We start from the raw sequence: 15000 nt of genomic DNA, 5'->3' as shown, positions 1-15000 counted from the left end.
TATCTGGTGAATATGGAAGGTGGGGTAACACATCCCAACCGAGCTGCAACAATTTTTGTTTAGTTCCCAAGCATCAAGTGCCGAAAATGAACTTTCTTATCTTCCATTTTAAAGAGTTACAGAATTAACACAGATTAGAGGAACATAAACCTTCTTCCACGAAAAGGTAGCTTAAACTGTGCTCTAAATGGAGGTGTAGTCAAATCCTATTTTATGGACTCAACCATGTTCTAAAATAAGTCGAAAGTTAAGCTACTATAAATCGGCACGAACTTTCCGGACAACCCAATACTATAGCTCCGGATCGATCAATGCCTTGTGAATGAAACTGGTGCGCGGAAACTACGTGGAAGTTTACTGCGCGCCCGCCTGCGCGTGTGTGTGTATGTGAGAATGTGTGTATACGCGCGCGTATGTATGAATTTGTTTCTTCCTCCCCGATGATTGACAACCGGTGTTGGTTTGTTTATGAACCCCTTAAATCAGATGTTCGGCGACTGAAACCGGTATGATAAGCGCCAGCTTTTAAAATAAATACTGCGGTCGATTGGTTCGACTAAACCCTTCAAGACGGCGCCCCAGCATGACCACAGTCCAATGGATGAAACAAGTGACAGTTAAAAAATAAAGATTACGTTTCACTATTGTTAGAATTCAATATAAGCACGTTGCTATTGTTTAAAAAGGCGGACCGAAGTTCCTCATGGCACCTATTTATTTACATGAATTATGCCAATAAGAACAATGCACCACTACAAAAATCATGTTGAATTGATGACAATTATCTGTCTCAGATATATATTGTATTTACAATAAAAGTTTCTTACTTTTAAATTGATTCTTATGAAGTCTGTTAATTAAAACCGATCTCATTACAATATTGATTCTAAAATGTTTTGTTATATTAAAATAATATAACTCTAATGAACTTCAAAAAATCGTGTTAATTAAATGAAATTACAGCTGCGTACATCTAGGTATTTGGAAAGCTACTAATTCTTCTAAATCTCGTGAAACTAATTTGTGTTTAATACATGATACAAATAATTCATAAATAATTAATATATCTTCTTGAAATATTTAACAATTAAATTAAAGTTGTGAATTATTTGACCAAACGATGAGGCTACTAATGTTAATAGCTGCTGGCAACGGGTATTGTGCATCAAGCTGCATTGCTTCACAGTGGCGCATTTCAATCAATATAGTTTATCAAGGACCGATGCAGATGTCAAACTGAGAGCAATTATCAGGTTTTCAGTTACAACCATATCGAGAGAAGTCTGGGTATCTTAAGAGAACCACTGAGAATATCAACTGTAAATATATATATGTGCCAATGTCTCTTCCCTTTTTTCCAGCTGAAAAATATATATAATTATATGCAGCCATTGGTGTCGGTGTAGCTGGAGATGTGGTCGGCCCTCTTCATGACATGGTGGGACAGAAAACTTAAGCAATCCTTATCAGATTGGTCCACAACTCTTCTACTTTACAGTAGGTATGTAGATGACATTAATATCATAGTTAAGACCAACTCTAGTAACAGTAATGTAGAAACTGAGAAGAGCATAATGGAGAGCATCCAGCAAGTAGCTAACTCCATCCAGCAAAGAATCAAGGTAACTATAGATTACCCCATTAGGTACCCCAACAATAGACTCCCCGTCCTTGATACTGAACTTTGGTTAGACACGGTGAACAACAGAATGCAACTCCTCCACTCTTATTACATGAAATCCATATGTTGTTCACAAGAACTCAGCTTTGTCTCACAACATAAAAATTAACATACTGATAGCAGACCTAGTTAGGATAATGAACAACGTGTCCCCACAACGTAAATCCTATGAAACGAAGAAACATGTATAGAACTTCATGCACCGCATGCAATTCTCTGTATGTGATCAGAAAGATAGGGTTCGAGTATACAGGGGTGCTAGAAAGAAGTTAGATAACATTATATGTTATGAAACCAGTGGTACCTGCCCTAGAGGTGAGCTGGCAGAAACGTTAGCACGCCGGGCGAAATGCTTAGCGGTATTTCGTCTGCATTACGTTGTGAGTTCAAATTCCGCCGAGGTAGACTTTGCCTTTCATCCTTTCGGGGTCGATAAATTAAGTACCAGTTACGCACTGGGGTCGATGTAATCGACTTAATACCTATGTCTGTCCTCTGTGTTTAGCCCCTTGTGGGTAATAAAGAAATAGGTACCTGCCCTAGATATAGAAGCAAAAACTAGAATAGGAGACAAAGAGCGTGTAATAGAGCAAACAGGGTGAACACGCGTTATAAAACCGACAAATATCAAGGAGTAATGTTTGTAGAGACCGCAGCCCATGGATAACTAGCCGTAGATTTAGGAAAGCTCTGAAAGAGTGCGCGATAGGTGAACCACAATATCCTGATTGCGATAGGTGAACCGCGATATACTGAGTGCGCGATAGGTAAACCGCAATAGGTAAACCGCGATATAGTGAGTGTGCGATAGGTGAACCGCGATGTACTGAGTGCGTGATAGGTGAACCACGATGTAATGAGTGCGCGATAGGTGAACCGCGATGTACTGAGTGCGCGATAGGTGAACTGCGATGTAATGAGTGCGTGATAGGTGAACCGTGATGTACTGAGAGTGTGATAGGTGAATCTCGATATGGTGAGGTATTACTGTACAAACATTCACCTACACACACACATACATACTAATACTGCAGATATGTACTGCACATGGATAAGAAGCGTACTTTCAAGCTACGTGGTTTCAAGTTCAGTCCCGCTATGTGGTACCTTGGGCAAGTGTCTTCTGCTATAGTCCCGAGCTGACCAATCTGAGTGAATTTAGTAGACCAAAACTGTGTGGAAGCCCGTCGTGTGTGTGTGTGTGGGGGGGGGGGGTACTGCCTTTGTTTCTGTGCTGTTCACTCTCTTCATCGCTTGACAGCTGGTGTTAGTTTGTTTACAGCCCCGTAATTAGTATTTCGGCAAAAGAAGCCAACAAAATAAGTACTAAATTTTACAAAAGCATAATTACTAGCGTCGATTTGTTCGACTAAACACTTCAAGGCAGTGCTCCAGCATGGCTGCGGTCTAATGACAAAAACAAGTAAATATAAAAGTTAAATAATAGGCGCAAGCGTGGTTTTGTGGTAAAACATTTCTTTCTGAACCATATGTATTTCACTACTGCCCACAAGGGGGTTAAACACAGAGAGGACAAACGGATTATGTCGATTACATCGACCCCAGGGCGTAACTTGTACTTAATTTATCGACCCCGAAAGGATGAAAGGCAAAGTCGACCTCGGCGGAATTTGAACTCAGAACGTAACGGCAGACGGAATACGGCTACGCATTTCGCCCGGCGTGCTAACGTGTCTGCCAGCTCGCTGCCTTACAACCTTTCTCAACCATATGGATCCAGGTTCAGTCCCATGCGCGGCGATTGGGCATGTGTCTTGCTATATATTTTTTTACTGCCCACAAGGGGCTAAACATAGAGGGGACAAACAAGGACAGACAAAGGTATTAAGTCGATTACGTCGCTCCCAGTGCGAAACTGGTAATTTATTTATCGACCCCGAAAGGATGAAAGGCAAAGTCGACCTCGGCGGAATTTGAACTCAGAACGTAACGACAGACGAAATACCGCTAAACATTTCGCCCGGCGCGCTAACGTCTCTGCCAGCTCGCCGCCTATGTGTCTTACTATAGCCTCGAGCTGACCATAACCGTGTGAGTAGATTTGGTGGACGGAAACTGGGAGAAGCCCGTTGTATGTCTGTGTGTGCGTGCGCGTGTCCTGTACCTGTTCCTCATCACCGCTTGACAACCGAAATTGGTTTGTTTATATCCCTGTAACTTAGCAGTACCGCAAAAAGAACGTTCGAATAAGTACCGGGCCTTACAAAAGAATAATAAGTAATGGGGTCAATTTCTTTAACTGAAACCCTTCAATGTGAAGCCCCAGCATAGCCGCAGTCAAATGATTGAAGCAAGTAAATTATAAAAGAGGAAAATATACGCTTTTACTTGCACCAAAGTCCCTAGGATTACCAGAGAAATTACAGCATCGTTGATTTAGGCTTAGGCCTCACCTACATCAAATGAGCTTGGACGGCATCTGTTCTCTCACTGGGAACCTCTAAACCTTTCACGGTTTGCTGTCATTTTGATTCTACTATTATTCCACTTCATGATCCACACAATCAAATTATAGATAGGTATGAGGTTGGGGAAGTAATCTGACTTGAAATGACCATAAGCCTGCCAAAAATATCAGGAAGTTTTAAGATAGAGCAATTTACATACGTATGTATGTGTGTTTGTATATATGCATGTATGTATGTATTCATATGTATGTATGCTTTATGTATGTGTGTATGTGTGTATGTGTGTATACATGCATACATACATACATTCATTCATAGATATATATAAATTCATGCATTCATAAATACATTCATACACACATAAAGGCATATATTTATATATATATATATACATACACATATATCTATATATATGCATATATATGTGTGTGTGTATGTATATGTATGTATACATGTATATGCCTGGATATATATATGTATATATTTGTATATATATATGCATGCATATATGTATTATGTATATATACATATATATATATGCATGCATATATGCATATATATATATATATATATATATATATATATATATATATATATATACATACACACATACACATATACGTGCATATATATATGTGTGTGTGTGTAATATTTGTATGTATGTATGTTTGATTGTGTAATTACCGAATTTAAAGAAAAACCTCTACAAAATATACATTGGATTAAACTGAAGGTTAAAACAGTCAAAAGGCGAAAGTGCTGCTCAATTATTGAAGATAATCATAACCATGTTTTCTGTTTCACATTTTCGATGTTTCAGTATTTAGCAGATACAGTTTCATGATGTCTGATTTCTAGTAAGAAAAAAAAAACATTTAATTCTTTTGTGGAGTTCCATTAGAAGCTTTCTTTCTTATTTTTTTTTTTTTTTTTTTTTGCAGCCAATATACAAATAGCATTGTAGATATTTGCTGCCAATTCTCGAGTGAGGTCAGGTGATGAGGGTAAGTTGTCTGTCTCAGTTTCTTAATATTCTTCAAAGTCTCTCTTTCCATACTTTTATTGATCTTTAATACTTTCTCGCTTGGCTAACAATTACATAAACAGCATTATCAGCGTCAGAAACATTACTTTCTTCTCTCCTTACTATTTTTTATATATATCCCCAATATATAACAGATACTTAAATATTTAGCAACTCCAACAAAGTGAAAAATGCAAAATAAAAGCTTTTGAAATATAAAGAAATCACCAGATCAAGTCTCTACAATCAGAAGACAATAGAGACTTGATTTGGTGAATGAATATGGCACTTTCTACCATCTGCACAATATCCATATAGTGTATACACCTTCCATACAATGCCTATGTGTTATATCCACTATCTACACAATATTTCACATACCTCACAAAGTGTTGAAGGAATTTCACAAACTGCTCCTCATACATCCAACCAGATGGATTAGCACCTCCATTCCGGGGAAAAACAAAAGACAGTGGCATACTGTTTCCTGTGACATTTACACAGCATGCCAATGTGACCAGAGTTCCCCCTCACCGCACTAGTCATTTTTCCCACTTGCTTTGTTCCTTTTCTGGCAATAATTCTATCGGGTCGCTGCATGGTTGTTATGCCAGTTTTATCCATGTTGTAGATATTGAGTGGATCAAATTTATACCGAAGCATCACCTTATCAAGTTGGTTGAAAAACAGCAACATTTGCCTTGTTGTTCGTGCCAAGCTTGTTGCCTGTGGACTTCTTATGGATAAATTCTTGTGTCGTTGAAGATATCCAAAGAACCAGTCTTCACCTGCCATTTCTGTCTCATGCCAGGTTGGAGGGATATTACATCCATGCGCCTTTGCCATCTGAAAAGCCAATTTCCGCACATCCTTTGAAGCAAGCCTATAGTAAATTTCTGAGGCAGCCAAAACATAAGCCTCTAACTGATTCTCGAACTCGTCGGTGAGAACTTGCCGTGGCTTTTTTGTATTCACTAAAACTGTGATCGTTGTTGTTTGCTTCAGCGGCCTTGGTGCAGTAGCGAGACAGAGTTTTTAAAGGGATGCCAGATGTCCTCGAAGCTTCCCGCAAGGAGATGACACGAGCTCGGACCTGTTTAATAGCCTGTTGGGTTACATCCTGTGGAGGGGTTGCCCTCTCGCTTTTGCGTTTGTAGTGTCGCACCATGACAATTGTAGAGAGAGAGAGAGGGGGGAGAAAAAAAGCAATTTAGCTCATTGCATAATCCAACAGTGAAAGCAAAGCGAAGCTCTGCTTATATATCAGTGGGACAGGTTACAAGACTGAGGCAGTATACAAGCTGTTGACTAAGTAGGTAGTGGTATGAAGATAGAATAGGTTGGTATAGATAAAGATAGCTAATCTAAAACTATAGCAAGCAATACATAAATTACTCAATGAATTGATCCAATGTACCAGACATGAATCAAATAGCAAGCACTCTTAGTTAACATGGGATAGATGCAGTCTGTGAATCAATATAAGCAACCAACAACAACTTTATCACAGGCCGGGGCAAGTTGACACACTGTGTCAACGTGCACTTGTTTACATGTGTCAACTTGCCCCGACCCCATTTTCCTCGTAAATGTAAACACTGAGAGAAAACCACTAGGGTTTCACAAGAATCCATCTGTATAGGGTCGTGAGAGATATTTTACTAACTCCTTAAGGCTTAATACACATAATGCAGTCTTAAAAAATATCCAAAATAACTAATTATCAAAAATGTCGAAAATAACTTACCAAGTGGAAAATTCCAGTGTTGTCCGCGTGTAGCACACAAACTCTCACAACGGCGACGAAATCAGATGAGGGGGAAACTTATACTAACAGCACTACTATGATGTCATTAAATCGTCCGAAAGTAGTTTCGCATTTTCTCTAGAGAAAATGTGTCAACTTGCCCCGGTCTCCCCTACTGATTTCTTGCTAATAAATGATTTACTATGTTTGCGTTCTCCCAGTCAACAGCCTTATCATTACTGGTACTTTAAACTCTTCGGTTGCATATTTGTGTGAATAAAATCGTTTTTCTTTTGGAATAGAAAAAAGTCTATATTTATTTCTTTTTTTTTTTTTTTGCTGGTGTCTCATATTTAGGTTAAATCAGTGTTTCTCAAACGTGGGGCTATGGGACGGTCGGACAAGTTGTTTTGAGAAAATTTGGTTTAAATGTTTGACAACTCAGCACCATCAATTGGAGGGGGGGGACGTTTTGCTCGTATTCAATATTGACATGGCGTATCCGTTCTTTTAATCAGCACCTGTACAATATCCACGTGTTATACCCATCGTCTATACAATATGCAACATCTATATATTATATTTATATGGTATATCTAATATTTATGCAATATCAATGTGGCATATCCAATATCTATATCCACCATCTATACAATATATGGAATATCTAAAATATCTATGTGAATATGCCACATATACATAATAGATACGACAGCCATGTATCTATGTGCTATTATGTATTTTAGAATATATCTATAGATTTATTATCCCATGATCGTAAGCTATACGTCTATGCAATATATTAAAGGACAGAAAAAAGAGGAAAATGCAGTTACGCACTGTTGGCAGCGAGCTAAAGCTTTAAGCTACCGGTGTGTTAACAGCGTTTTGTTGTATTGCTATCTGAACTATTCAAGAGAACTTAATTGTGCTGTTGGTTACCATTAATCGTTGTTGTTGCTGTTGTTGTTGCTACTGCTGCTGTTGTTCAGTTGCCACGTGTCTCTTGATCGAGCAAGCTTATGAACTAGGCATTCTGATCGTGACACTATCCTGTCGTTTTATTTTTTTTTTTTCTGGTGTGAGTGCAGACATGATCGCATCATAAAGAAGTTATCTTCAAAGTCATGTGGTTTCGGGTTCAGTCATCGTCTTGGCATTTTTGGCACGTGCCAAGGCGGCGAGCTGGCAGAAACTTTAGCGCGCTGGGCGAAATGCTTAGCTGTATTTCGTCTGCCATTATGTTCTGAGTTCAAATTCCGCCGAGGTCAACTTTGCCTTTCATCTTTTCGGGGTCGATAAATTAAGTACCAGTCATGCACTGGGGTCGATGTAATCGACTTAATCCCTTTGTCTGCCCTTGTTTGTCCCCTCTATGTTTAGCCCCTTGTGGGCAATAAAGAAATAAGAAACGTTAGCACGCCAAGCGAAATGCGTAGTGTATTTCGTCTGCCACTACGTTCTGAGTTCAAATTCCGCCGAGCTCAACTTTGCTTTTCATCCTTTCGGGGTCGATTAAATAAGTACCAGTTACGCACTGGGGTCGATATAATCGACTTAATCCATTTGTCTGTCTTTGTTTGTCCTTTCTGTGTTTAGCCCCTTGTGGATAGTAAAGAAATAGATATTTCGTCTTCAGTAACGTTCTGAGTTCAAATTCCGCCGAGGTCGACTTTGCCTTTCATCCTTTCGGGGTCGATTAAATAAGTACCAGTTACACACTGGGGTCGATGTAATCGACTTAATTCCTTTGTCTGTCCTTGTTTGTCCCCTCTGTGTTTAGCCCCTTGTGGGCAATAAAGAAATAAGAAACGTTAGTACGCTGAGTGAAATGCTGAGTGGTATTTCGCTAGTCGCTACGTTCTGAGTTCAAATTCCGCCGAGGTTGACTTTGCCTTTGATCCTTTCGGGGTCAATAAAGTAAGTACCAGTGAAATACTGGAGTGGATTGTTATCGACTAGTTCCTTCCTCCAAAATTTCAGGCCTTGTGCCTTTAGTATCTATGCTTTTTGTGCTTCCTACAATTTCCTAGGGCTGACCAATGCCTTGTAGTGCACTACAGGACGGACTTATTAACTGACACTATGTGTTACGACTATCGTAAACAATACATCTTGGGGGAGAAAGAGAGAAAAGTTGTACGAAAGTTTCTGTTCTTGTGACAAATGTCGCCAGGCATGAATGTATTGTACAGACGTATTCTTTACAATCATCACAGCACATAGTGTTGGCTAATAAATCTATAGACATACCCTATTATATTTTATTACCAGTGAAACGAAAGGCTAATAAAATACCAATAATTTCATCTATGTGACATTTATTCTTAATGACTTAGAGCAGGAAGGGCAATGCACGTGATCTTTTCAAGGATTTGATTTATAACGATTAATTTTCACTCTTTCCTTCACATTAACGTTCAGTTGCTGACAGTCTTTAAAATTTTAAAGTAAACTATTTTGTGGAAAGCAACGGGAGCGACAGCATTCATTTTTTAAATAGACCTTGGTTGTAAACCGCTAAGTGTAGCGACAGCATTCCTTCGAAACTGATCTGCCACAAAACTTACGTTCTTCTGAAGTATTTGGTTGCTAGTGACAAACCATCGTTCGGATTGAACCAGTGAATTCTTTATATGCGACAGCATTCATGGTTATTCAAGAATAAATTTGTCAAACAACGAACTATAGAAGGCGGACATCAATTAATTATACTATTATAAAGGAAAGAGCATAGTTAGCTTTCCACATTCTCTCAGCTCAACAGAACGTCACCAGCTCTCTCTGCATAGGGCCCTTCGACAGAACATCATCAGTTCTTGCCTGACAGACTGACAGACTGACAATGATTACCGACACTGAGAGACCCTGCTTTGATGGCTCTCACCCCACAAAACTCTTTGACTCACTCGGAAAAAAGATCACCTCCTCTCGGTGGTTCTAGTCTCACACATTCTCGCTTAGACAGAATGACAACAGCTCTTGCTTTACAAATGCCCCTCCTCGGTAAGTTTCGTACACCGTCACTTACCTCTCTCTTTCTAAGCAGAATATAATAAAAACAGCAATACTAAATATTGAACCATTTTTATGTGATGTAACAGCTTTAATAACCACAAGCCATTTTCAGCTTCAAGTGCAATAACGAGCAAAACATTCTTTGGTCAGTTTATGAGTATCACGGGAACTGCTGTATTCTTCTTCGTACAGAATTTTTTTCTCTTCTCGTCTAAAATATTGGACACGTTTAAAGTGAAAAAATAATAGTTTGTAATATCTCATTTTCTGCAGTTCTCGTAAAAAAAATCGCTTATTTTCTGTTGCCTTTTTCATCATATTACTAACTTATTCATTCTAACTAGTATGATACTCAAAGAAAAAAAACTTTGGTTCATAAACAGTCATCGATAATATATTTTCTATAACACATAAATTACCTAACTGACTTTACAAACATATTTCTGTAAAACTTATTTTTCTTAGCTTGAGTTGTTATCCATTTTCAAAGCTGTATCGTAACTACTGTTATAAGAACACGGTGCTATCTCATTACTGTTTTATCGCTATTTCATTGCAGTTGTATATATATTTTTTTAATTACACTACCCACCAAAACTGGACAATGTCTACACTACTTGTGGAATATTATTTCCCACAATTGCTGGCCGCGATGAGATTCAAACACTCAATTTTTTGATCTGGAAATTGTGAAGTGAAGGTGTCTATGTGTCGAAGGCCATTACCCTTATTTCATTTTTTTTTCCTTATTGCCCACAAGGGGCTCAACGTAAAGGGGACAAACAAGGACAGACAAAGGGATTAAGTCGATTACATCGACCCCAGTGCATAAATGGTACTTAATTTATCGACCCGAAAGGATGAAAGGCAAAGTCGACCTCGGCGGAATTTGAACTCAGAACGTAACGGCAGACGAAAAACCGCAAAGCATTTCGCCCGGCGTGCTAACGTTTCTGCCAGCTCGCCGCCTTAAGGCCATTACCCTTGCTGTTCTGTTAAGAGTCTCTGTGAGGTAAGAGCCAGTGATGGTCAGTTGAGGTGTGGGGAGAGAGTCTTTATGTAGAGGGGCTTTGGAAACATTGTTGAAACAAGACTCTCTGTGGTAATAGCCGTTGCTGTTCTATCGAAGAGCTCTGCAAAGCGACAGCCACCGAAAATTGGCGATGCTCTGTTGAAGCAAGGAACTCTTGAAATCTAAGCGTACGCACATTTTATGATCGACCATTACCGTCCGCATACCAAGAGAATAGTGAAAAGGACACCATGCTGTCAAGTACTCATGCATCTGTACCTGAAGGAAGCCATTTAATTGATGCTTCTATCAATAACTAAATGGTCAAAGTATTAATTGATACTGGTTCAGATAACACCATTTAAAAAACACATTCTGGATGACAGCAACAGCTAATGCAATAATGCTACTCATAAAACTATTACTCTCGCAAATAAGTCAGATCAATACTATTATTAAACTCTACGCTAAAATTCACTGAGACGTAAATTTTCCTTTTGTCCATTTTCTCGTTCCCCAACTCATTATTGGAATGGATCTAATACAGTAACACTCCAATAAACATAAAACTGGGGTGGATAAACTTGCTTTAACTTTATACATGACCCTGTCTACTTTGAAAAGTACATCATATGAGCTGTTTCCTGGAGTAAATATTTCAAAACTAAAGCCTCTCACAAATCTGTCAAGACGGCCCCTCGAACAGTATTACTCCAGAAAGCAGGACTATTTACAGATGGCAATGTTTTGTGACAAATACGGTAAGAGGACCCAAACTCAAGTAGTAATCTATTATTTTAACATGATAATCATTTACGAGTATCCTAAAGTTCATGCATATCCTTCCTCTAATATCGACACACTGCTTATCAAAGTCGTTGTAAACAATCTCTTTTGTGAAATGAGTTAACAGTATGCATCATAAAAAGTTCCTATTTGTCCTGCAGACTACTGCCTCATGGCCTCTGAGGAAATGGTTAGCATTACAAATTTAACCGCTTCGTCTTTGATTTCACTAATTCTGCCCAAATCTCAGAAAATTCTTGATGTGGTCTTTCTGAGAAATAAACTCTTACAATTCTGTTGTGTCTGGGGACAGTTATTTTCTTTTTGTGCCTTATTATGGAACACACTCACCGGTAAAATTTCCACTTTTTTCTTATTTTTATTTTCCTTAAATTTTCGTTGCGTCTTGCAACCTTTTCAATAGTTTTGACTCTAACTATTGAAAAGGTTGCAAGACGCAACGAAAATTTTAGGCAAATAAAAATAAGAAAAAAGTGGAAATTTTACCGGTAAGTGTGTTACATAATAAGGCACAAAAAGTCATTTTCTTTTTGTGCCTTATAGGCACAAAAAGAAAATGACTCTCTCCAGACACAACAGAATATGCTTCAACACACGAACTCATATAAAGAATCTTGCAAACCAAATCCAAAAACAAAACTCTAACAAACTTTCGTTTATTTTGTTGCTAATATAGTTACAGTCAAAACATAGGAAAATATTACGCTAACCAATGCAATTTTATCAAAGATTTAAAAACAAATTCGGAATGAAGTTCAACAAAGGAAAATATAAATATCGCAGATATCCAGTTCCCTTTGCAAACAAATATTTGAAAATAGTAGAATAAGAATTGGTTCTTCAAGATACCAACCGCTTGTGGATTTTCAGTACCTAAAAAGTTTAAGCAACTGAACGAGCCCACAGAATTTTTTGCTGATGACGCCAGATTTATTTTCAACTCTACACGATACTCCTTAAAAGCTAAAAAAAATTAAGGGACTGTTATAATGTTATATAGCAGTAGAAAGACAAGAAGGGCAGTATCTTGAGCTCAGGTTTGAAGGTGCAAATAAATTTCTTTTGGCCCATCATGTTAGCTAACTTAGGTGCTGATGGCAAATACGTTTTTGTCCCTGAGCACTGAGAAAGCTTTCTACGCCACTAGACCTTGTTTCTTGTCTTTTTAACACTCAGAGATTATCTGAAATCAAAATTGAACGTCTATCGATATAGAAACGAGTTAACAGACTATAAATTCATTGTAATATACCATCTCGATTTTGTGGACAAGTTAGCAGACATGCTATCCGGGTGTGTTACCGCGAAAAATATTTCTGATCCCAAGATCACCAATGATCAGTTCTGTCACCAGGATGTTTTGCAAACAATTTGTACATGCAAGTGCTACCAGTCGAGGGCTCTGCATATCGGAAGCCAGCAAGTGTATGGAGTTATCAGGAGAGAATGCGCGCCGTTTCGGGGCCTACCTCTCGACGGCATCAATGCGCACCGGCCCCCTCACTGATATGAGGCCCCGATTGCTAGATCAACTGGTTATTAAATACAGCTCAATATTCTCCTTGCCATCGCTCCTCATCTCTTTTTTACCAAATCCAGTGGCTAGCCTCCTCCACTGTGGTTTGGATATCGGTCATGGTGATGTTTACTTTACGATCAGTGAGGTCCAACGGTAACAACAGTCGTCTCACACTGTGTCCAACAAACCCTCTACATACGACTTCGATTGGAAAATGCTCCGCTTTCCAGCCTGCGTCTTCACATTCCTCGAGGAGGTTTACACAACGGTCAGTCTTTCGAGCCCAAGCGGCGTCTATGTTATCTTCATGAGGAACCGTTAACTCGACTAGATTCACAACTTTCTTTCCTTCACACCACATTAAAATGTCCGTTTTTTTCGTAACTGGGATGAGAAAGAGTCCTTGGCATCCTGGTAAATCTGCAGTCACCTTCCAATAGCCGTTCCACTTTTCATCGCTCACAGGAAGTTTGTTGTTGTTAAAACGGTGAAACAGTTTCAACTCGTTATTTCGTTCCATATACGCCAATAACTGATGGAACAATTCTCTTCATCACAGATATTATACCGAACTTCACGTCAACAGAACCGAAACCATAATAGAAAGTTTACAATACGAAGAAACAACTGAGAAAGGACGACATTCCTTTAAGTTGACCGAAATTCTTCCTAACCAGGAAAATCCACCTGCAAGCACAAGTGGACGTGAGATTAGATGATCAAAGTATAACAGATGGTTATTGACATTCCTCTCAATTCAAATATCGTTAATCAATATATTCTATTTGAGTTTCCAACAGATATTCTACATCCTCACTTGAACTATTACTATTCCTTTCATTTGACATTACACAGATGAAACAATGCTATTGTCGTTCCTAACATTTTAATGTTTACTTCAAATATTCTGTATATTGTCATTGTTGCTGTCCTTCTCCGTGTATGGAAACAGTCTTCGTGGTTGTTTAGAAACATAAGGGACCTTATGGACACGTGGTGGAAGTCGGCAAAAGCCTTTTTTACATTTGGAGTAAATGGTATTTGTTCGTGAGATGTAGTACTTTTGTACCCTATCATACCGCAGATTTAATCAAGAGAGGAACACTTCAGAATTTAAAATTAAGAAATGAAATTAAGATTCAAACATGGTTGTGTACTATCCTGTAGCCTATTTAACTAAAACACTTAGAAAACCTCCAAAGAAGTGGGAGACATGCTAGGAATGTCAATAGGACATATGAACATCAACAACTTCGAATTCGCAGATGATAGTACCTCATTAACTTTCAACAGAGATTACCTACAGAACCTCGTAACCTCAGTAAATGACAAAGAAATGCCCTGTGGAATGGAACTAAATGTAAAGAAAATAAAATCAATTGTAATCAGCAAGAAACAACAGTTGCCTAAAATAAATATTGCAATTGAGTGAAAACCAATTGAACAGACACTGAAGATAATAACATACCTGGGATTTAGGGAATCAGAAAACGAGAAATTTAAAGGAAAGATTAAAAGAAGGATTAAGATAGCTAGAAAGCGAGAAAGTAGTTTGAAAGAATATCAAACACATTATATTCAAGAAATATTAATAGCGAAACCAGAAAATGATTATTATTTTTTTTTTTTTTTACATCCCGCTCTATTATATAAATCAGAAACGTGAGCATTAACAAAACCATTATCAAATAGTTTGGAAACCTTTGAGGTGTAGAAGACTTTTGAGAATATCGTGAACAGAATGTAAAAACCAGCAATGAAGT

The 15000-nt window shown here is 38.3% G+C and overlaps 1 long non-coding RNA gene across 1 annotated transcript in view; it reads right to left on the bottom strand.

Moving 5' to 3' along the window:
- The window catches only part of LOC118766388, a 10984-nt gene extending 5402 nt beyond the window's left edge, over window positions 1-5582 (bottom strand). Inside the window, exons 1-2 of the long non-coding RNA XR_005002324.1 lie at window positions 5502-5582; window positions 4156-4161 (exon numbers count right to left, since the gene is read on the bottom strand). This is a non-coding gene — a long non-coding RNA (uncharacterized LOC118766388). The remainder of the gene's footprint in view (window positions 1-4155; window positions 4162-5501) is intronic.
- Between the last annotated feature and the right edge of the window lie 9418 nt (window positions 5583-15000).

Source organism: Octopus sinensis, linkage group LG1 (genome assembly GCF_006345805.1).
Source record: "Octopus sinensis linkage group LG1, ASM634580v1, whole genome shotgun sequence".
Classification (NCBI taxonomy): Eukaryota; Metazoa; Mollusca; class Cephalopoda; order Octopoda; family Octopodidae; genus Octopus; species Octopus sinensis.
Note: the sequence above shows the minus strand (reverse complement) of the source record. Positions and strands in the feature narration are given on the sequence as shown.